Consider the following 22958-nt stretch of genomic DNA (forward strand, 5'->3'; position numbering starts at 1 on the left):
TGCTCAGGATGAAGGGTGTAGACAAAATAGTGGGAACTGGGGCACAAAGAGAGGAAATGGCTTCCCACAATTTAGCTTGCTCCCCATTCCGGCCTCCTTTGAACACAAATACAGGCGTTGCTGGCAGATGTTGAGGGGACACACTGAAGTCTTTTACTTCCTGATATCAGGTTGAACTCCACAGTAGTCCTTCAACAATCTGCTGTGCTCTTGGACTTTTGACCCGATGTTTGCACTTCTTTGTGGAGTGGAGAGAAATTCCCTTTTGCAATGTTTTCATCCTGGTTATGCCACCTTTTCAATCATTCTGGAGTCTCATGGTTGGCTATTGCATGCCCACAATAACTGTCCTCAAAATATCAATATTTCAACTGTCACTTCAGTTAACCTTTTTAGAGATTTTGCTTCAATCATACCTTTGATTAAACAATTGGACTTCTTTAAAGTGCCACTATCAAATAGCCACATCATGTGGCTCCAGAAAATCTTGTACTTTCCCCAGTGTTTGTTGCTAATGAGTAAATCCCTAAGCTTTCATTGAGGGTTTCAAAACAAGGCCAGCAAGATTCTTGCTTTCAAAAAAAAAAAAATCACCACTCACTTAAGAACAACTAGAGAATAGTTCAAAGGCATTTAAGAATGGCCCTTTGTTAAAAGTCTTTTTTGAGTAAAAATAAATTTTATTCAGATGTACTGAAGAAGAAAAGATGAACTAGAAAAAGAATGTACAGCAGTGCTTATTATTAATTTATTTATAGTTCGATTTGTGAGATCCATTTTTTAAAAACTTGTTTAAAGAAAATGCATCACATAGTTGACATTGTTGACTATATTACATTTGTTTTCAGTTAAGTGAGAGCTAAGTTATTTTAAAAAAATAGGAATAGAATAAAAGAAAAGGGAAGAGGGAAAATTTTAAAAAAGAAAAAACATAAGTTCAGTGACAAGCAAATTTGTAGAAATTAATATATCTCCAATGAAATCATTAAGACAATGGCTGGAGGATTCATAAGCTCTTGTTGTTAGTTGTCCATTCCATTATTTCATTTGTTTCTAAACATTAAGTGACTTCAACTACATATTGGCATCTATGTTGGTGTGTTCTAATAAAGATGACAGCATCAAAAAATGAAGTTGGCCAGGAATTCAAATAATTGTTTGATACTGATACTGTAGTTTTTGTGGGTTGTGTTCTCAACTAGCTATCAGGCCTCCCAGATGAAGGAGGATGTGGTGGGGAGGGTGCCTGCACTCACTCAAAAAAGGCCCTAGTGATGTTAGCCCAAGTACTGGCATATCTGAAGTGTGGTAAGATTGTGTGTCTCTAAAAAGAATCAGAGAGGAGTGATGAGGTAGAGCCATAAGTAAAGTGTTGATTCTGGGTGATGGAGGCAGTAGACATGTTTTTGGCAGAGTTTTGGCTTGGACCATGCTCTTATTGCAAGATTTCCAGCTTTCTGCTATGTGTCACTATACCCATGATTTTTCAAAGCTGATTTTCATCTTTTTCTAGAAAAGAATAACTCCTCTTTTCTCTCATTAGATGTAAAATGACCTATGAAAGCTTATGGCTACATTGGCCTATGTAACAGAAAGTTGGCCATTTCAGGAAGAGAGGGTGGGCCAAAATCCTCACTCTGTCAAAACCATGCATGATGCTTTCATTACCTAAAATTACCATTCCTCACTGGCCCTGCCTCATCGTTGACCTGCTACAATACCCTTTGAGGACACTAATCTATGCCAGTTTGGGGGCTGATATGGCCAGAGCTTTTTGGAGCTAGTGTGTGCAACCCCCCCCCCCCAATATAATCCTTCTTCCAAGAAGCCTGGAAGCTGTTACCAAACCCACAAATGCAGTCGCCATGTTTAAACTGGGCCAGCTCCATAGATTCACTCTTCTCTTGAATGAGATATAAACCAAGCCATGAATGATTGTAACTACACTGGCCAAAGCAAAAAAAGCTGGCCTTCTTGGAAGGAAGGGGTGGGCCAAGCCCCCACCCTGACAAATCCAGGCTTACTGACTCCATCACCCAGAATCACCATTTCCCCAATGATCCTACCTCATCACTGACCCTCTGGATTCTTTCCAAGGACACCAATTTAATCACACTTCAGGTGCATCAGTTTTTGGACTGATATCACCAGGGCTCTTTGGCTCTTTGCAGGCACCCTCCTCTCATATCTCCATTACAAGAGGCCTCACAAATGAGTATATGCTCCTTAAAATAATAAAATCAGTAATAGTGCTTTGAATCTCTAGACAACTTCATTTGTTGATGCTGTCATCCCTTAAAAAACACTCCAATTTAACAGAATGGACAGTTAACAAGAGCTTACTAAACCTGCCATTGGCTTAATGACTTCATGAAAACACAATAATTTCACAAATGTGCTTGCTACTTTTTCTTTTTTCTTTCCTTTTTATTCTCTTCTTATTTTATTATTTACTTCTATTTCTTCAATAACTTTGCTTTCACTTATCTGGAAACAAATGTATATGGTCAACTATATCAACTATATGATTCATTTTATTTAAATATTTTTTAATTATGGACAAAAATGGTGAGTCTATGGAGCTTACCTGGTGTGAACATCTTTTTAGATTCTTTTTAAAAACTAAACTGTAATTTAACATTCACTTTTGGGTGAATGTTAGAGAAATAGACTTTTGGGTGAATGTTAGAGAAATAGTACAGTGCATAAAGCATTTGCCTTGCATGCTGCCAAACTGAGTTAGATCCCCAGCACCTTATATGGTCCTCCGAGCCTGCCAAAAGTTATTTCTGAGCACTGTGCCAGGAGTAACTGCTGAGCATAACCAAGTGTGCTCCCCCCCAAAAAATTCACTTTTGGAAAAGAGGTTTATTGTGGTTTATACTAATTAAAATTGCACTAAAATATGTGCTAAAATACTGTTTAATTGGGTCTTTGATCTACAGAGATCTAGCATGCAGCAAACATTTGGAAGCTCATCAGGATATAATCAGCACTGATGTGTATTTGAGTCTCCATATGAGACCAAAAATCTCACAGATCAAATACAAACAATTTGTGCTGTGACTCTGGCCATAGTGGTATCAGTTGAGTTTGGTAACTGAATAAAATATTTGCATAGAACAGAATATCTGGAAATTTTCTCTGGCACTGAGCACAAAGAGCAGGGGGAAAGAGATAATATAAAGATTTAGGCATTTGACTTGGATGCTCTGAGCATCAATGAGTGTGGACAAAACATTAGAAAAAAGAGAAAGCACACAAAGGAAAAAAAATGCCTTCAGGTTTTTCATTGAGATGTTTGACGTAGTAAAGTAACTAGGACAAATCTGCCTTTATTTTATTTTATTACTTTTTTTATTTTTGGTGGTTTTTTGGGTCACACCCGGAAGTGCTCAGGGGTTACTCCTGGCTCCATGATCAGAAATTGCTCCTGGCAGGCAGGGGGGACTATATGGGATGCTGGGATTCGAACCGATGACCTTCTGCATGAAAGGCAAACGCCTTACCTCCATGCTATCTCTCCGGCCCCCTTTTTATTACTTTTTTTGTTTGTTTTTGTTTTTGTTTTTGGGCCACACCCGGTGATGCTCAGGGGTTACTCCTGGCTATGTGCTCAGATATCGCTCCTGGCTTGGGGACCATATGGGATGCCAAGAGATGAACTGCAGTCCGTCCTTGTCTAGCACAGGCAAGGCAGATGCCTTACCACTAGCACCACTGCTAGGGCCCCAAGTCTGCCTTTATTACATACTCTACTGCTCAAAAGTCACTAGCTTCCCATTTTCTAAAGTGAGATCTGCAGGAAAGTTCTTTTAAAAAGCTTTATTATAGATCATGAAGAGAAGCATCATATGTTATATAACAGCCCTCAGTTTTTAAAAGAGCCATAAGCAATTTTGTTGTAAGGATCCTGGTATGGGGGACTAGGACTTGCCTAGGACTTTTTTGTCTCTCAAACTTCCAGGTCTCAGATCATACTGAAGTTGTAAGTCTGTAGACCACACACCTGAGTTAATTAAGGGTCAAAATCTGCTTAGTAGATATATTTAACATAATTTCCTATGCTTTTATTATATTTATGTGCGCTATAAATTTTTAAGGCAAGTAAATAGAATTAAATGTTTCTTAAACGCCTTTGTTCCTGGAATACTCCAAATGTGTATACATTTGGAACAAAGCTAATCTAAATGTCAAGTTATGGCATCCCAGGTATTTGTACTGCTATCCTGGTAAGTTTTGAAACTTTTCAAAGTTGAGTGAAAAAGAGGTCTTTTATTAAGCTGTGTCCCCACTCCCTCCCTACTCCAACCCCTATGATTCCTATGTTGACATTCTAGGTGTCAGTAGATCAAAATATAATCTTATTTGGAAATAAGTCTTTTCAGATGTAATTAAGATGTCATGACAGAAAAGAAAGCATCCTGATTTCCATTTCTATTTGCTACTAGTTATTATACTTTAATATCTATCCTCTTTATTTTATGAATATGTTTTATTGGCCAGCATGTGGATGATCATGAAAAATGACCCATTTGCACTAGAGAAGAATGTATATTCAGTTTCCTGGGGATAGAGTGTCCTATATATATCTACTAGTCCACTTTCTTCCATTTTTTTTTCAAAGCTTTTATATTCTTGTTAAATTTTTTTCTGGTTGACCTATCAAGGGGAAACAGGGTGGTGTTGAGACCTCCTACTATTATTTTGTTGCTTTTGATGTCTTCTTTCAGATTTGTCAACAATTGTATTATATATTTCTGTTTCCTCATTGGGTGCATATATGTTTAGGAGTAGCATTTCTTCCTTTTGTACATATCCCTTGATTATTATAAAATGTCCATCATTGTCCCTTATAACTTAGTTCTAAGTTTAAAGTTTGTGTCATCTCATATTAATATGGCCACTCCAGATTTTTTAAAGAAGTTGTTTGCTTGGATTATTGTCCTCCAACCTCTGATTCTGAATCTATATGTTTGTTCTGACTGTTCAGATGTGTTTCTTGTAGGCAGCAGAATGTTGAATTCAGCTTTTTGATTCATTTGCCACTCTCTTAACTGATGCATTTAGTCCATTAACATTGAGAAAGATAATTGTCATAGGATTTAGTGTCATCTTTGTGTAGGAATTTGGTGTGTCTTTTCCTCTTTCTTGTCTTAAAGTAGACCTTTTAAGGCTGGTTTTGAGTCTATAAAGTTTCTGAGCTGTTGTTTGTCCTAGAAACTATGTATGCTTCCTTCAAATCTGAATGTGAGTCTGGCTGGGTGCAGTATTACAGGTGAAGCATTCATCTCATCATGTTTGTCACTATATTACACCACTGCCTTCTGGCCTTGAGGGTTTCTTGTGACAGGTCTACTGTAAATCTTAATGCTCCTTTAAATGTAATTTCCCTTGTTATCTTGCTGCTTTCAGTATTATATCCCTATCTGTGGGATTCGTCATTGTGACTAAGATATTTCTTGAGGTACTTTTCTTTGGGTCTCTTTTAGTTGGTATTCTTCATGCATGCAGAATTTGGTTGCACGCACTCTTTAACTCTGGAGTTTTCTCTATAATAATATCTTTGACTATTAGTTCTTCCTGGGGATTTTTTTTCCTTGGGATTCCAATGATTCTTATGTTGTTTCTGTTGAGTTTATCGAAGACTTCTATTTTTGTTTGTTTACATTCTTTGAGATTTTTTTCATTGTCTGATCATTTGGTGTTTGGTCTTTTTTATTTTGTTTTGGTTTTGGTTTGGTTTGGTTTTGGGTCACACCCAGTACTCTCAGGGGTAACCTGGCTATGCGCTCAGAAATCACTCTTGGCTTGGGGGACCATATGAGATGCCAGGGGATCGAACCACAGTCCATACTAGGTCAGCACATGCAAGGCAAATGCCCTACCACTTGCACCACTGCTCCAGCCCCTGGTCATTTGTTTTAAGGCTCTTTTCAATCTCTTTATTGTATGGAGTTGTTATGCATCTCATCTTCCAGCTCACTGAATCTGTCCTCAGCTGCTGTTACTCTATTTGAGAGGCTTTCCAGTAAAGTTTTCATTTTGGCTACCAAGTTTTTCAGTCTTGTTATTTCAGTTTGGAGTTTTCTGATTTCTATTTTTAAATTCTCTTGATTCTTATTGATGGTTCGTTCAGCTTGATCTATGGTTTCTTTGAGTTTTAGAAACATCCTCCATATTTCTTCTGTAAACTCCTTATCTGAGAGGCTCAATAGGTGGCTGGTACTTTTGGGTCTTCGGTGCTGTTATCTTTATTCTCTATGCACTGTGCTGGCTTGCGTTGTTTCCCCATTGTAACACTTGTAGTATGATGTTTTCTTCATGTTGTGCTGGGGATCATTGACTAGAAGATGTGTGTGGCTTCTGAGTGAAGCTGAGCAGCTGGACTCCTCTTGCTCTGTCTTCATGGGCATGGTCTGCTCACCTACATTGATATGGCTTCAGAAGGCTCTCCTGGGAGGAGTTGGTTCCAGCACTGGCAGGCATGGATTTTGGATGGCAGCCATGTTGAAAAGCATGTAGAGAGAATCAGGCTTCACCCTTCATGGATGTAGCCAAATCACCTAAATTGATGTGACATATGCAGGTTCACTGGGAGGGGTTGGTCCCAGGACCAGCTGCCATAGATTTTGGATGGCAGCTGCATTGAAAAGCATGAGGAGAAAATCAGGCTCCACCCTTTGTGTCTTGGGGAGTTTCTTAATTACTGTTTCAATTTCCTTAATTGGATTGGCTTATGTAAATGAATCATTTCATTTAAATGTAAATGTAAATGTAAGGTCAGATCCCAAGATATAGAAGTCACTCATGAGGTCAGAGTTATTGGATGTAGAAGTCCCTTTTGAGGTTGGATCCCAGGTGAGTACAGCACTCACAAAGAAGCATCTACCAGCCACTTCAGGAGAATAATACGTGGTAAATGAATGTTTATAGTAAGGGAGATTAGGGTATGGAATCTGTGTCAGCCAATCAGGTAGAATGTGAGAAGGAGTCAAAACGGGGTTTGTGCTTAAGGTGATTAGCTACAGGCCTGTTTATGGTTTCTACTTCCTCCTCATTCACTATTGGGAGATAATATTTTTCGAGAAATCTGCCCATTTCTTCTAGGTTCTCTAGATTAACTGAGTACAATTGTTCATAATAAGCTCTCATGATATCTGGATTTTCTTGGGCTCTGTTGTAATCTCTCCCATTTCATTTCTGAACCAATTTCTTTGAGTATTTTCCCTTTTAGTGCTTGTGAGTCTTACCAGTGGTTTGTCTATCTTGGTTATTCTTTCAAAATGCCAGCTCCTTGACCACCGAAAATGACGAGAGGTTTGGACAACGAGTATGCCTGGAGCCTTGAGCTGGTCTTATGCCAAAATACTTTGGGGTTAAGATCTCCTGTTTTTAGACCAAAGATATTTCTTTGCAATTTCTTCCTTATTTTGCTGTGCCTATACAAATGACAACTGCAACACACACACACACACACACACACACACACACACACACACACACCTTTTTATTTTCTATTTTTTCTTTTTTTTTTATTTTTAGGATATCTCCCATCTCTAAAAAAAAAAGGAAGCAAACTAAACCTTAGGCTAATGTATTGATGACTTTATTGGTGATACAACAATTTTCACAAATATAACTGCTAACAAACTCCCCTTCTTTTTCCACTTTATTTTTTAATTCTCTATTATCTTTCCTTTTTTTTTTTTTTTTTGGTTTTTGGTTTTTGGGTTACACCAAGCAGGGCTCAGGGGTTACTCCTGACTCTACACTCAGAAATCACTCCTGGCAGGCTCAGGGGACCATATGGGATGCCGGGATTCAAACCACCAACCTTCTGCATGAAAGGCAAACGCCTTACCTCCATGGTATCTCTCTGGCCCCTATCTTTCTATTTCTTAATAATTTTGCTTTCAATTTTATTTCATCCTGAAATAAATGTATTATGATCAGTTATGTCAACTATGTGAAACATTTTCTTTAAATAAATAAATATCAGCTCCTATTCACCCCCAAAAGAATATCTCAAAAGACTTAATGGGGAAGCCTATATTTCCTTTATATGTTTAACACCTCTATAATAATACCACTTAGTGCATTTATTTCCAAATGTAAGGTAGCCTCTTACATCACTTTTTTCCTTTAATTATTTTTTTTATTTTTTTATTTATTTTTATTTATTTCTTAACCTGTTTTGGTTCTCCTTGATATGAAAATCTAGATGAAAAAGTCTTGCCTGGGATAAAAGCTCAGGTCAAAACCAGGGCACAGAGATTGTGTAACCTGTCGTTCTTACCCCCAAATGCATCAGCAATATAATATGGCACCATTCCCTTTTGCAAAGGCATGTGAAAAAGGTAAATTTTTATGTATAGAAACAAGCTCCTATCTACTAGGGATAGAACCCATACATTTTATGATACAGGGGCACCTCCCACCCTGAACATGTGTCATGTGGACCCAACTTAGACTCCATTTGACCGGACAGCAACTATACAACCCCATACTCTAGATCTGAGACATAGAACTGACACAGTCCTCTGCAACAGCACCAGGAACCAAACTCCCCCTGGGGAATTCCTAATACTGCTCTGGCACCAAGTTGTGCCAGTTTTGATATGACATCCTGACAAGGAAATGACAACAACTTGATCCAAGAGCAGGTTGTTCTATCTCATCACCTAATGGTAAGATGAAATCAGAAGATATGTCATCCTTTAATCTGTGCAAAAACCAAGATCACTAACTACAGAAGACTGACTTTGACAACCATGACTCGAAAGAACTTATCCTGGGACCAATAAGAAAAAACCTAGCCTAGACTTCAGTCTAGGAGTTGTACAATAACCAAGATCTCTAATTACAGATCTCTAAATACAGTCTGACTTTGACAACTGTGACCAAGCAGAAGTTCTGGAACCATAATGAAAAACTCAATCTTAGGCTATGTCCTAGGATCTGTGCAAAAACCAAGACCACCAATTATAAAAGACTGATTACAACAACAGTGATGGAACAAAACAAAAAAGAAAGACTCTATCCTAGACTTTGTCCTATGATCTGTGCAAATACCAAGATATCTAGCTACAGAGGCCTGATTCTATCATCCACAAATGAGCAGAAATTTTCCTGGCACCATAAAAAGACCTTGGGGTGTGAAAATGAGCATGTACAGAGCCTGTAGTTGTTCCCATGGAAGTATGCTTCCAGGACAGAAACCCTGTATCTCTTAGGCCAAGAGAATTCCCTTTATAATTTCCCCAATACTTACTGTGCCTATGCAAAAAAAAAAAAAAAAAAAAAAAAAAAAAAAAGGGAAGCACAAAATCTTGCCACATCAGCCCTCCTTCCTTTTTCTTTTTCTTTTTTTTTTCATTCTTGTGTTTGTTTTTGTTTTTGTTGTTGTTGTTGTTGCTGCTGTTGTGGTTTTTTTTGGTAGTTGCTGGTTTGGGTTTGTTTATTGTTTGGGGCGTTTGTTTCTTGTTTTTCTTCTTTTTTCCTTTTCTTCTTTTAAATTGATATTTATACACTCTAGAAGGACTCCTCCAGTTTTTTTTATTTTGTTTTTCTTTTTTTCTTTTTACTTTTCTTTTTTTCCCAACAGAACCACATAACTTGAATCATCTTGTTCTGTCTCATAAATCAGGGGGGGAGGAGAAATGGATGGTGCCAGGACCAAACAGTCATATGAACATTGAGTAGAAATAAAAAAAATGATCAGGCTTAAACACCAAGCCCAAAGTCAATGACAACAGAATCGATACTTAATCTACAACAAGCTACCCACAGAGGGTACCAGTTACCCTAGCAGTCCAGGGGTCAAGGGAGGGAGATATGAAATGCATGCTGGGAACAAGAGTGGAGGGAGGACAACACTGGTGGTGGGAATGGCCCTGATTCATTGTCACTATATACCTTAAATATATTACTGTGAAAGATTCGTAATTCACTTTGGTCACAATGAATATTATTTAAATAAAAAGAAAAATACAGCTATATATATGTGTGTGTGTGTGTGTGTGTGTGTGTGTGTGTGTGTGTGTTTGTGTGTGTGTGTGTATACCAGCTCCTAGTTTCATTGATTCTTTGTATTGCTTTCTTTGTTTCTATGTCATTCATTTCTCTCTGGCTTTTATTACTTTTTTTCTGTTTATGTTTGTGTTGTTCTGCTCTCCTGTATTGAATTAGTTTGTTTTTGGTTTTTCATATATTCAATGTGTTCCTTGAGGTTGTTAATTTTGTTCTTTTCTTCTTTCCTGTGTAGGCCTGTATTGCTATGAGTTTCCCCCTAATTACTGCTATTGTGGTGTCCCATAGCTTTGGAAATTTATTTTTTCATTATCATTCATTTCAAGGAAACTATTTTCTTTCTTGATTTTTACCTTTGATCCAGAAGTTGTTGTACAGCATGTTGTTTAGTCTCCAGGTGAAGTTTTTCTCCACATCTTTTTATAATCACTCTTGATCTCTGTGGCATTGTGGTCTGATAGGGTACTTTGTATAATTCTTATATTTCTGACCTTATGTAAGTTAGACTTGTGTTCTAGAATGTGGTCCATCCTAGAGAATGTTTCCTGTGCACTTGAGAAGAATGTGTATTCAGTTTTTTGGGATGAAAGGCCAGATATGGATCCTTTAGTCCTAGTTCTTCTAGTTTTTCATTTAGGGTGTTTATGTCTTTGCTAGTGTTTTGCCTAGTAATCGATCTGTCTACTGGTGATCATGGCACGTTGAAATCTAGACTACCATCACGTTTCTGTCCATATATTTCTCTAGGTTTGTGAGCAAGGGCCCTATACATATTTTGCAAACTCGACATTTTGTGCATAAATGTTCATCTGTTAGTATTTCTTGTACTATTATTTGATGAGGTGATCAAATAATCTCCATGTCCCAGCGGTAGGACATGGAAGGAGTCTGGGGAAAAATGCTTCAGGCAGCACCAGCTGTGTTTGATAGAAGGTACCAGAAGGCCCCTCTCTCTACACACACACAGACCTGAGATGCAGCGGGGGATGGCAGGGAGATCAGGGCTGATGTTAGGACTTGGTAGGAGGCTGGGGGAAGACACTGCAGGCAACACCGGTCACATTTGATGGTAAGAAACACAGGGTCCCTCTCACATAAACAAACCTAAGATGCAGCGCGGGTGTGCAGGGGGACCAGGGCTTGGAGCAGAATGCAGAAAGAGGCTTCGGGGAGATGTTGCAGGCAGTGCTGGTCACGCTGAAGAGAAAGATAAGGGTCCACTCTAAACACACACACACAGAGACCTGAGATGCAGCGCAGGACATCAGGACCAGCTGTGAGATGCGGGAAGCCTCCTCATGCACTTCTTTGTTTTGTTTTGTTTTGTTGTTTGTTTTTGGGCCACACCCGGCGATGCTCAGGGGTTACTCCTGGCTGTCTGCTCAGAAATAGCTCCTGGCAGGCACAGGGGACCATATGGGACACCGGGATTTGAACCAACCACCTTCGGTCCTGGATCGGCTGCTTGCAAGGCAAACGCTGCTGTGCTATCTCTCCGGGCCCTCCTCATGCACTTCTATGTTCCTTACTGAATTATTCACAGTAGCCAAAATCTGGAAATAATCCAAGTATTCAAGAACAGGTGACTGGATAAACTATTATAGAAATACATGATGGAGGGCCGGTGCGGTAGCACAGAGGTAGGGTGTTTTGCCACGTGGCTGACCTAGGATGAATGCTGGTTTCAATCCCCTGGCATCCCATATGATCCCCTGAGCCAGGAGCAACTTCTGAGTGCAGAGCTAGGAATAACCCCTGAATGCCACCAGGTGTGGCCCCCACCAAAAAAAGAAATACACAATGGGCTACTACTCAGTAATAAGAAAAGATGAAGTCATGCAATTCGATATGACATGGTTGGATATGGAAAGTACCATACTAAGTGAAATCAGTCAGAGGAGGGATAGATACTGAATGATGTCTTAATATGTGGAATCTAAATAAATATAGAAATAACTGGATATCAGTGATCAAACCCAGGGCATTGCTAAGCATGTACTTGAGTCATCTGAGCTACCTCCCCAGTCCTCAGATAAATATTAAAACACAAAATAGAATTCTATCAAACATAAGAACTAATACTTTAAAGCTATTCAGTAAAATTTCAAGAAAAATATTCCAAAACATCAAAACAATTTTGAAATACAAAGGTGAACTAGTTTCTTTGTTTCTTTCTCATTTATCTGTAGAAGAATGATCAACTTTTAAAAATATAATCTATTATTTAGCAAACTTATATCCACATAAAACCCAAGCTAGTTAAAAAGTAAAGCTTTCATAGTATTTTGTAAGAACACCAAAGATTATATAAGTGCCATAGAGATCCATAATGGAACCATATAATGCATTTATTCTGACAAATCTTTTTATTGTCATCAGTGAAGTACAGTTAATCTTAATTTTAAAGTGATAAGGATATAAGTTTATATTTGAAATATCTGAAAATTGGCCAGCAACAGTACAAGTGTTTGGAAGCTGTCACAATAAGATAGCCATATAATTTTTTTTTTTGGTTTTGGGGTCACACCCAGCAGTGCTCAGGGGTTATTCCTGGCTTCGTGATCAGAAATCACTCCTGGCAGGCATGGGGACAATATGGGATGCTGGGATTCGAACCAACATCCATACTGCATGAAAGGCAATTGCCCTACCACTGTGCTATCTCTCTGGCCCAGCCATATAATTTTTTTTGTTTTTGTTATTGTCGTTTGTTTTTGTTTTTGTTTTTTTTGTTTTGTTTTGGGGCCACACCCATTGATGGTCAGGGTTACTCCTGGCTATGCACTCAGAAATCTGGAAGGATATCTCCAGGGTTATCTCCTGGCTTGGGGGATCATATGGAACACTGGGGGATTGAACCACAGTCCATCCTAGGTCAGCCACGTGCAAGGCACAAGTCCCTACACATCAATTATTACACATCAATGTAGAGATAACAGTTTGGAATTAAAAAATGTTCATATTTGGGATCGGAGAGATAGCATGGAGGTAAGGCGTTTGCCTTCCATGCAGAAGGACAGTGGTTCGAATCCTGGCATCCCATATGGTCCCCTGCGCCTGCAAGGAGGGATTTCTGAGCGTAGAGTCAGAAGTAATGCCTGAGCACTGCTGGGTGTGACCCCCCCAAAAAAGAAACCCAAAAAATGTTCATATTTGAGAGATTGTCTAAAACAGAAGGAAATATTATGCTATTTTAAACCATGAAAATGCATAAGACCCAGAAAGGAGATTCAAGAATTGAACCACAGGTATGCCAATGTTAAGACAATCAAGACAATGAAAAATAATCTGTAAAAGAGACCAATTAAGAGGGAGACCATGAGTCATGGGAGCAAATGCAAAATAAATAAAAGAAGTGTATCAAAGATTAAAGAAAGATCACTGTGTCTAACCCTGCTCTGCTGACAGGTCAGAAAGCATATACAATTGTCATAATTTGTATAAATTCCAAAAAAAATGCAAATGCTATGGGATAATATATATGTAGTAAAAATATATTTATCATAAGAAAAAATATTCCAATCTTCTAGTTGGTAGTGGTCAATGAGGATGATGGAGGTAGATTGCAACTAGCATTTTAATTCTTCTCAATTTACCCTTGGAGAAAAGTTATAGCTATTAGTTTTTACAACACCTCAATCACCAACAGCTGCCATTGTTCAATTATGAGATCTATTGGAATGGATTTATCTGCATAAAAAAACATCACACTATTAACCGTACTTGAAACTAATAGCTGCTTTACTAATCAAAAGGAGGCTGCGAATTCATGCTTTACTGGAATATAACCCGCATATCGTTGTGTTACCAAACCCTAAAAAGGAAATTGACTCAATATTATCTCTCTTTAGAGAGCTTTGGCTGACTTCTTGGGAGTAGTTACTCACACTATCAAGCAGGAAAATCTTGGGACTTTTTCAGAAGAACTTCCTTTATAATTTATTCCATCATTCACATCTCTCTTATTCCAATTGTACTTGTGCTTATATCAACAGCTCATCCTCAAGAAAAGGTGGGATCATTGTTGGCCTATACCAGTATCCCCAGTGGCCTTTCAGGTAAGACTGACAAAATATCTCAATCATTTCTATTAGAGAAGCCCAGGGAATAGAGACAAATAGAGAGAGAAAGATGGGTCTGGGATCTGGGTAAGGTCAGATTGAGGGCCAGGTTAAAGGAACAGGTATACAATGTAAAGGGGATAAATAGTCCAAAAGGATACACCCAAAGGTAGCTAAAGGTCTGTACAAAAAAAGGAGAAAAGCAGTAGCCAGTAGAAACAGTTTAATCTAATTGCTGCTTCAACTGTCTCTTCTAACTGCCAACCACTCTCCACACTCTGCACATCAACTCTTACTTAAGGGTGGGGAGTGGAATATTTATAGACTCAGCCAGTTAATCATAGTTGGGTTCTTACTTAAAGGGGAAGACCTCTTTTATGATTGGCTTGTGCTGGACTGATGTTGGGGAAATACAGTGATGTAGGACAAGAGTTGTCCCATCCCTAACCACAATAGTGTACACAAGTGGAAAATGCCACCTTGACTTATGTACTATCACATGTGTCAGGCCCATGTAATATAGTGACTCAGCCTATGTAGTTGGTCTTTTTTCCTGGGAATTGCCACTGCTTCCATAAACACAATCCTGTTATTCAATTTTTGCTTCAACAACTGCAAGCCATGTTACAAAAGTGATCAGAGTCTATCTTCATCACTCATATAAAATCTCATTCTGGACACTCTGGTCAACAACTTTAAGAAATGAGTTAGCTGATCACTTGGCAATACCAATATTTATGTCTCCAGTGGAAGAGCTTAATGCTCTATACATGAATGCCCATTGCCTTCATATACAATATCGCATCCCACTAAGATGAGCCAGACATATTATTCGTAGCTAAACTCAAATTCATATTCCTGAACTCAAACAGCAAGTCTCATGTGGCAGGAGCTAACCCTTGTCAGAAGACAAATGAATAATGGCAAATGGATGTGACTTGTGTTCATTTCTTCCCAAACAAACCATATCTACATGCTCTTATTGACATGTATTCTCTTTTTTATATAAAATTCGGAAGTCCTTATGACTTCAGAAATAGCTAGAGCAATCTGTTCCTTTTTATTACAATGCTTTTCTGTTATGGGAATTCCTAATACAACCAAGAGGGATAATTGATCAGTCAACATCAGCAAAACTTTCCACTCTTTTTGTAACAAGTGGCAGATTAAGCGCATTACAGGAATACTTTATAATCCACAAGAACAGGCAATGGTTGAACTTGCATATAGGATACTTAAGAACCAATTACTGAAAACAAAACACAGAAATTGTCTCTACTTGATTTTCTATCTATATTATTGTTGTCTCTAAATTCTTTAAGTCTGCCACAAAGGAACCAGATACCTATACACTCACTGAAAAACACTTCCAGGAAGACCTATGAGCTCAAAGGACAATAAATACACCTATTTGGGTGAAAATTGATAGACTGGGTTGCAGGAAACTTGATTATCAGAGGAAAAGGACATACATATATTTTAGCCAAGAACAGTCCCAAAAAGAAACTATGGATTCCAATGCGTCTTATAAGAACTCGTCAACTATAGGGTTAGAGTGATAAGCACAGTGGTAAGGCATTTACCTTGCATACGGCTAACACAGTACGAACCTCGGTTCAATTCCTGACAACCCACATTGTCCACTGAGCCTGCCAGGAGCAACTTCTGAGTACAGAGCCAGGAGTAACCCCTGAGCGCCACTGGGTGTGATTAAAAAAAAAATTCACCAACTTTAAAACCCAGAAAGGCTTTTTAGCTTTTCATAATTTTAAAAGATCATAGGAAAAATAATCTTGCTTCCAAGGAACTCAGCTGCAGCTGCAATTACACTTTAGTTTAGGACTTAAATGTAGTCATTCACTTTCTTTTTGAACAAGTAAGACCCCAGTTTGTTATTGTCCCCTATCCTATATTAGATATCAAAAAGTGAAACTTTGACAACTTCACAATGGCCCCATGTCAGCGGGAAATAGCTAAATTACTTTTTCCTATTCATCTCTAACAATAGAGCTTACACTTCAAACTAATTATAGAAAACCAAAAAAAAAAAAGGCCCGGAGAGATAGCACAGTGGCATTTGCCTTGCAAGCAGCCAATCCAGGACCAAAGGTTGTTGGTTCGAATCCCGGTGTCCCATATGGTCCCCCGTGCCTGCCAGGAGCTATTTCTGAGCAGACAGCCAGGACTAACCCCTGAGCACTGCTGGGTGGGGCCCAAGAAACAAAACAAACAAACAAACAAACAAAATAATTATAGAATCCCTTTGCACTTTGTTGTAAATAGTTTCTTCATGTTTCAATGCTTTTCTTTTTCAGGCCAGTGGACTGTTACTTCTCCTGTGATTTTCTAGGCTTTGGCTACATTTTTCTGGATATAAGGCTCCTGGTCTCCCTACCCTGCCTGTTCTATTTATTAAACTAGGTTTCCAGGAAAACCACTAGTCAGAGTCTTGCTTATTTGGCCCCTGGCAGGCAAAGGCCTTTGGCAGTGCATTCAAGGGTTTGATCCCCAGTACCCCATATGGTCCCATGGGTACTGTCAGTTTTTCCTGAGTGCAAAAGTAATCACTAGATGTGGCCCAAAACGAAACAAATGCAGCTCCACCATGACCTGTAACCTATTGACATAATTGAGAAAGATGTTGCTGCTGGACGTGTGATTATTAATATGGCTTTACATAAGGTTCTGAAGACCACCCTCATTCATGAACTCACATGAAGAACCTATGAAACTACCAAAGCCTTCGACAAACATCAAACCTACCTTTATGTTCTTGCATCCAACTGTGATGAGCCTACGAATGCCAAGTTGAGGAGACCCTTTGTGCTGACCTCTAGATCAACCTAATTAAAATTAAACATAAACTAGAAAAATTGAGAGTTCCTTGTAAGTTGACAGAGAAAGGAACCCAGGAAAGTGGGTGGATGTGCTTGGTTAAGGTATATGACAAGGGCCAGCACAATAGTACAGCGGGTAGGGAGCTTGCCTTGAACATGAATGGTCCGGGACCAATCCTAGTTTGATCCCCAGCATCCATATGGTCCCCAGAGCCTACCAGGTGCTATTTCTGAGTGCAGAGCCTGGAGGAATCCTGAGTGCTACCTTGTGCTACCTTGTGTACCTGAGTGCTACCTTGTGTGGCCAAAAAAAAAAAAGTTTATGAAAAATACTACAGGCTATGTGACTAATAAATTATTCAATTGCAATAAATAATAATCCTATTCAAGCCAGAGCGATAGTACAGTGGTAGGACGTTTGCCTTGCATGCAAAACCTGAGACAGACTCGAGTTCAATCCCCAGCATCCCATATGGTCCCCCAAGCCAGGAGCAATTTCTGAGGACATAGCCAGAAGTAACCCGAGTGTCACCAGGTGTGGCTGAAAACCCTCCTCCCCCGAAAAAGGAATCTTATTCAAAACTAAGCATTTAAAAAGAAAAGGCTTTAGTGGAGGTTGGGGGGAACATTGGGTAGGGCACATGTTCTATCTTTAGCACTTCATGTGGTCCTGAGCTCACCTGAAGCCAGACGTGAGCAAAGCTGGGTGAGGACACTCTACCCTCCACAAAGGATTCAAATATAATTAAATTAAGGTCAGAGCAATAGAATAGGTAGGGTGCTTGTCTTGTACACAGCCATACAGGGTTCAATTCCAGCACAAAATATGCTCCCCCCAACCCCAGCCAGAATTAGAGTCAGTCTTCAGAACAGCTGGATGTTGTTGAGGACAAAAAACAAATCAAAACAAACAAACAAAAATCAAGTATCAAAAAGTGAATCTAAAAATCACTGTAAACACAATGTAAAAATGATTTAAGTTTGTTTTTTTCTGATCTACCTTCCATTAACCAGTTTTTTTACACCTCAAATAGTCCTTAAAAACTGAAACAAGTTAATAAGGAATGATTACCATTAGCAAGCTCTTTGCATCATAAAAATCCAATAGATAATGCTCCCTATTTCAGCTTTATTCACTGATACATTTAAAAGGTACTCAGAATGCATTGCTGTCATTTTGTATGCATTACTTAGAGATATTATGTGTATTAGCAAAAACACAGACATATTACTTTTCAGAGAGCAGTAGCTTAAGTATATTTTGCTCTTTGTAGTTAAAATAATTTGGGTCTTAAACAGCATTTTTCTTTAATGCCTTTTTTAAAATGTATTTTTTCTATTATATATCTACATAGATATAATATTTTTTTCTTTTCTCTCTTTCTACAAGCTCATCTGTTTTGGTTCTGCCTGGTACAAAAACCTACAAGAAAAGTCCTGCCTGGGATAAAAGTTCAGATCAAAACCAGGGCAGAGATTGTGCAGACTATCATTCTTACCTGCAAATCCACCAGCAATATAATATGTTACCATATCCTTTTGCATAGACACTCTAAATAAAGGTAAATATTATGCACAAAATAAGCTCTTATCCATTAGGGATAAGAACCCATATTTATTAAAAATGCAGGATCACCTCCCACCATAAGTATGTGTCATGTAGACCCAACTTAGACTCCATGTGATTGGACAGCGACCGTCCAACCCAGAACCCCAGATCCCAGATGTGGAACACAGGTACCAGCAACAGTACCAGGAACCAAACTCCTCTGGGGGAAATTCAGAATGCCATCCCAGCACCAACTTGCACCAGTTTTAACATGACATCCTGACATGAAGAAATGGCAACAACTTGAGCTAAGAGAGGGTTGCCCCATCTCAGCACTTAATTAGGTATGATGCAATCAGGAGACATGTCATCCTTTGGCCTAAGCAAAAACCAAAATTGCTATCTACAGAAGACTGACTTTGACAAAATCCACTGGACAGAACCTATCAAGGGGCCAATGAGGAAGTTCCTAGCCTAGGCCTCAGCCTAGGATTTATACAAAAACCAAGATCTCTAATTCCAGAGGTCTAATTTTGACAACTGAGCAGAACTTCTGGAACTATGCTGGAAAACTATACCCTAGGCTCTACTCTAGGGTCTTAACAAAAACCAAGACCACTAATTACAGAAGACTGATTACAACAGAGATGGAACAGAACTAGAAACATAATGAAAAACTTCTCTCCTTGCCATCACTCTATGATCTACACAAATAACAAGATCTCCAGCTACAGGGGCGGGATATCATCATCCACATCTGACTGAAAAGTTTCCTGGCACCATAAAAAGACCTTGGGGTGCACAAATGAGTGAGCATGGAGCCGGTAGTGGTTCCCATGGCAGTATGCTTCATTGATGGAGAAAGCCTGTATCTCTTAGGCCAAGGAAATTCCCGCTGTAATTTTCCCTATATTTACCGTGCCTATGCAAAAAAGAAAAAAGAAGAAATACAACCTTTTTTATTTTTTTTTATTTTTTTATTTTATTTTTTTTTTTTTGGTTTTTGGGCCACACCCGTTTGACGCTCAGGGGTTACTCCTGGCTATGTGCTCAGAAATCGCCCCTGGCTTGGGGGGACCATATGGGACGCCAGGGGATCGAACCGAGGTCCTTCCTTGGCTAGCGCTTGCAAGGCAGACACCTTACCTCCAGTGCCACCTACCCGGCCCCAACCTTTTTTATTTTTTAAAGGAGTTGCTGGTCTGTTTTTTGTTTGTTTTCTCTTTTATTCTTTCTTTTTTCTTTTCTATTTTTTCTTTTTCCATAGCTGATGGTTTTGGTTTTTGGCTTATGCATTTATTCTTTTTGTAATCTTGATAATACTCCCTTATTGTTTTTTGTTTCTGGTTGGTCTTGTTTTACTACCCTTTTCTTCTTTTTTTCCCTTCCTTCTTCTAAATGGATATTTATAACACCTAGACAGAATCCTCCTAGTTTTTCTCTTTTATTGTTCGCCTTTTTTTCTTTTTTCCTTCTTCCCCCAGATGGTACCAAGGCCAGACAGTTGAATGTTCTTTTGGTGGAAATAAAACCTGATCAGACATGAATACCAAATCTAAAGTCAACAACAACAAAATCGATACCCAATCTATAACAAGCTGTACAAGGGGGGAAGGGAACAGTTGCACTAGCATTACAGGGGTTAAGGGGGAAGATGCTGGGAACGTGGGTGGAGGGAGGACAACACTGGTGGTGGAAATGCCCCTCACTTATTGTCACTATGTTCCTCAAATATTACTGTGAGAGAATTGTAATTCACTTCAACCACAATAAATTTTAAAAAAAATTTGGGTTTCTTTCTATAATAGTACATTAAATGTTGTCTGATTCTATTTAATAGCTTACAAATAATTATAGTTATATTAACCACAATATAACCTACACAAGCACTAATATTCTGATTTTTTTTTTTTTTTTTTTTTTGGTTTTTGGGTCACACCTGGCGGTGCTCAGGGATTACTCCTGGCTGTCAGCCCCTGTCGTTGACTTTTTTTTTTTTTTTGGTTTCTGATATTTTTATATTCAAAACAATCCTGCAATAAATATTCCTGAAAATGTAGTTTTACAAATGTATGAATAAACCTGGTATTGTTAAAATACCTCCTTGTTGGGGACTGTGACTTGTTTGAGGCCATTTTGCTGTTCTTTCTGCCATAGTCCAGCCTTTCACCTAAAGGCTACATGCAGTCTTGCTATAAGTTTTTGAGCTAAAGAGAAAGGAATGTGCAGCTGCAGGATATAATTAACTCTAGCCCGGAGGAGAGCAACACTGCCCGGTACCGTTATCAGAAACAAGGCCACTCTACATTCCGAAGTCAGCGAAACTGTTATCAATAAGTATATGTTACACTGTCTGTTCAAAATCACTGAGGCAGGCACATCTTCCAGCACCTCCTGATAATTAAGCAGTTAGGAATGCAGCTAGAAGGACACTAGAAGTTTCCATGGAAACAGCACGTTCATCATGACTTGAAGGTCATCCAGCCCCCTAGCCCACTGCCCATTTCCTTATTTAGAGAATGACCTACTTTGTTCCTTGTAGCCTGATATATATTCTTGCCTTGTATGGACCTTCGCGCCAAAAGTGTGATTGACATCACCTTTGTACTGCCCCCTTCTCCTTCACTATATAAGAAGGAGCTGTAGTCAAATAAAGTTACCTTTGAGCAGTGAGACATTGCCTTGGGTCGTTATTATTAACCTCTCTCAGATTTTTTACAGGTGTGGTTGAACTTCTGCTCTACAAAATAAAGGTGCGGTTGTCCCAGAGCCTCCCCAGCCGATCCCCGCTGGCCGGGCCCCTCCGGGGGGCTTCAGGACCCCGCACCTCCTCATGAAGATTTGTATCAATTTCTGCTTCCACAGCAGAAGTGCCTATTTTTCATATTTTTTAAAATTAATATCTTTATTTAAACACCTTGATTACAAATATGATTGAGTTGGGTTTTGGTCATATAAAGAACCATCCCCCTTCACCAGTGCAACATTCCCATCACCAATGTCCCAAATTTCCATAACTATCTAACTTCAAATATTAGCTCACCTGCTGAGTAAAAAGTGATCTTGTTTTAATTTGGATTATTTTGAGAGACATCAGGTATCTCTTTACTATTGTTAAGGGCTGGGAATGTGGCAAAGTACATGCCACCCATCTTTGAGACCCTGGGTTTAATCGCTGATAATACACACCTTAAATACACACAGAAAGACACACAACAAACACACACACATATACACACTCCTCTCTCTCCTCTCTCCTCTCTCTCTCCTCTCTCATCTCTCTCCTCTCTCCCTCTCTCCTCTCTCTCCCTCTCTCCCCTTCTCTCTCCCTCTCTCCCCTTCTCTCTCCCTCTCTCCCCTTCTCTCTCCCTCTCTCTCCTTCTCTCTCCCTCTCTCTCCTTCTCTCTCCCTCCCTCTCTCTCTCTCTCTCTCTCTCTCTCTCTCTCTCTCTTTCTTTCTCTCTCCAGATAGACCCTTGTTCAATCTGTAGTACCAATTATGGTCTCCCAAATATCACCAGGAACCTGGAATATACCCTAAGCAACAGTGGGTGTAGCCCAAACCCCTTCCTGCCCAATCCCCTCCAAAAAAGAAAGAAAAATCTCTTGTATTCTGTATCAGAAAACTGTCTCTTAAATAGACTAGGAATTACATGCAAAAAAGGACAACACAGGTGTTTTAAAGTCATGAAAGAAGGTCAGATGAGAAGAAGGTCAAGGAAAATTGCCAGTAAATTCAGGAAATAAAAAATGTCACAGGATTTGTAGGAAACCACCACTGATGGTGCAGGAAACTTCTGCTGCCTGCAGCACTGAAATAGATGAATAGGATGAAGAAGTTCTGCAAAACTTCACGTATGCCATCAGAACAAGCCTTTATGCCTGCTTTCTGAGGCTGAAGGAACAAGAAAGAATATTTTTTTATTTATTTTAATTATAAGTTATTCTCATTGATGGACTGAAAGTAAAATCTTATTAGCAAGGAAATTAAGAAAAAGTAGTTTCCCGACTTCAAGTCTCTACAGAACAGTTTGAGAAGGTATAAAACCAAGTATCAATTGGCATAGGTCACTCCTTTGGTTATTTGGTACTCATACAAATGCATGTAACCAGGTTATTTCCAAAAAACAGTGTACTCTTAACAAATGTGATGTGACTATTCATCATCAATCAAAGCACATTCACCTTCCTGAAAACAGGAGATGAAGTTCTATGAATCAGTCACTGCATCTCTGATGTTATTCCTTGAACTTAATGCAACATCCTTGGTCATTTTGTAACTTGAATATTAAATTAAATTTACTATTAACCACATAATGAATGTTAACCGCAAAACATTTTTAAATTTTAAATAAAACATTCAACTATCATTCACTATAATTTTCCATTTCAAATTATAATTATAAATTAAACCATAAATGACAGAAACAGATAAATAAGAAAAATTGTATTTTAGCAAGAGAAGATGATAAAAACATAA

This window comes from Suncus etruscus, chromosome 15, assembly GCF_024139225.1.
Source record: "Suncus etruscus isolate mSunEtr1 chromosome 15, mSunEtr1.pri.cur, whole genome shotgun sequence".
Classification (NCBI taxonomy): Eukaryota; Metazoa; Chordata; class Mammalia; order Eulipotyphla; family Soricidae; genus Suncus; species Suncus etruscus.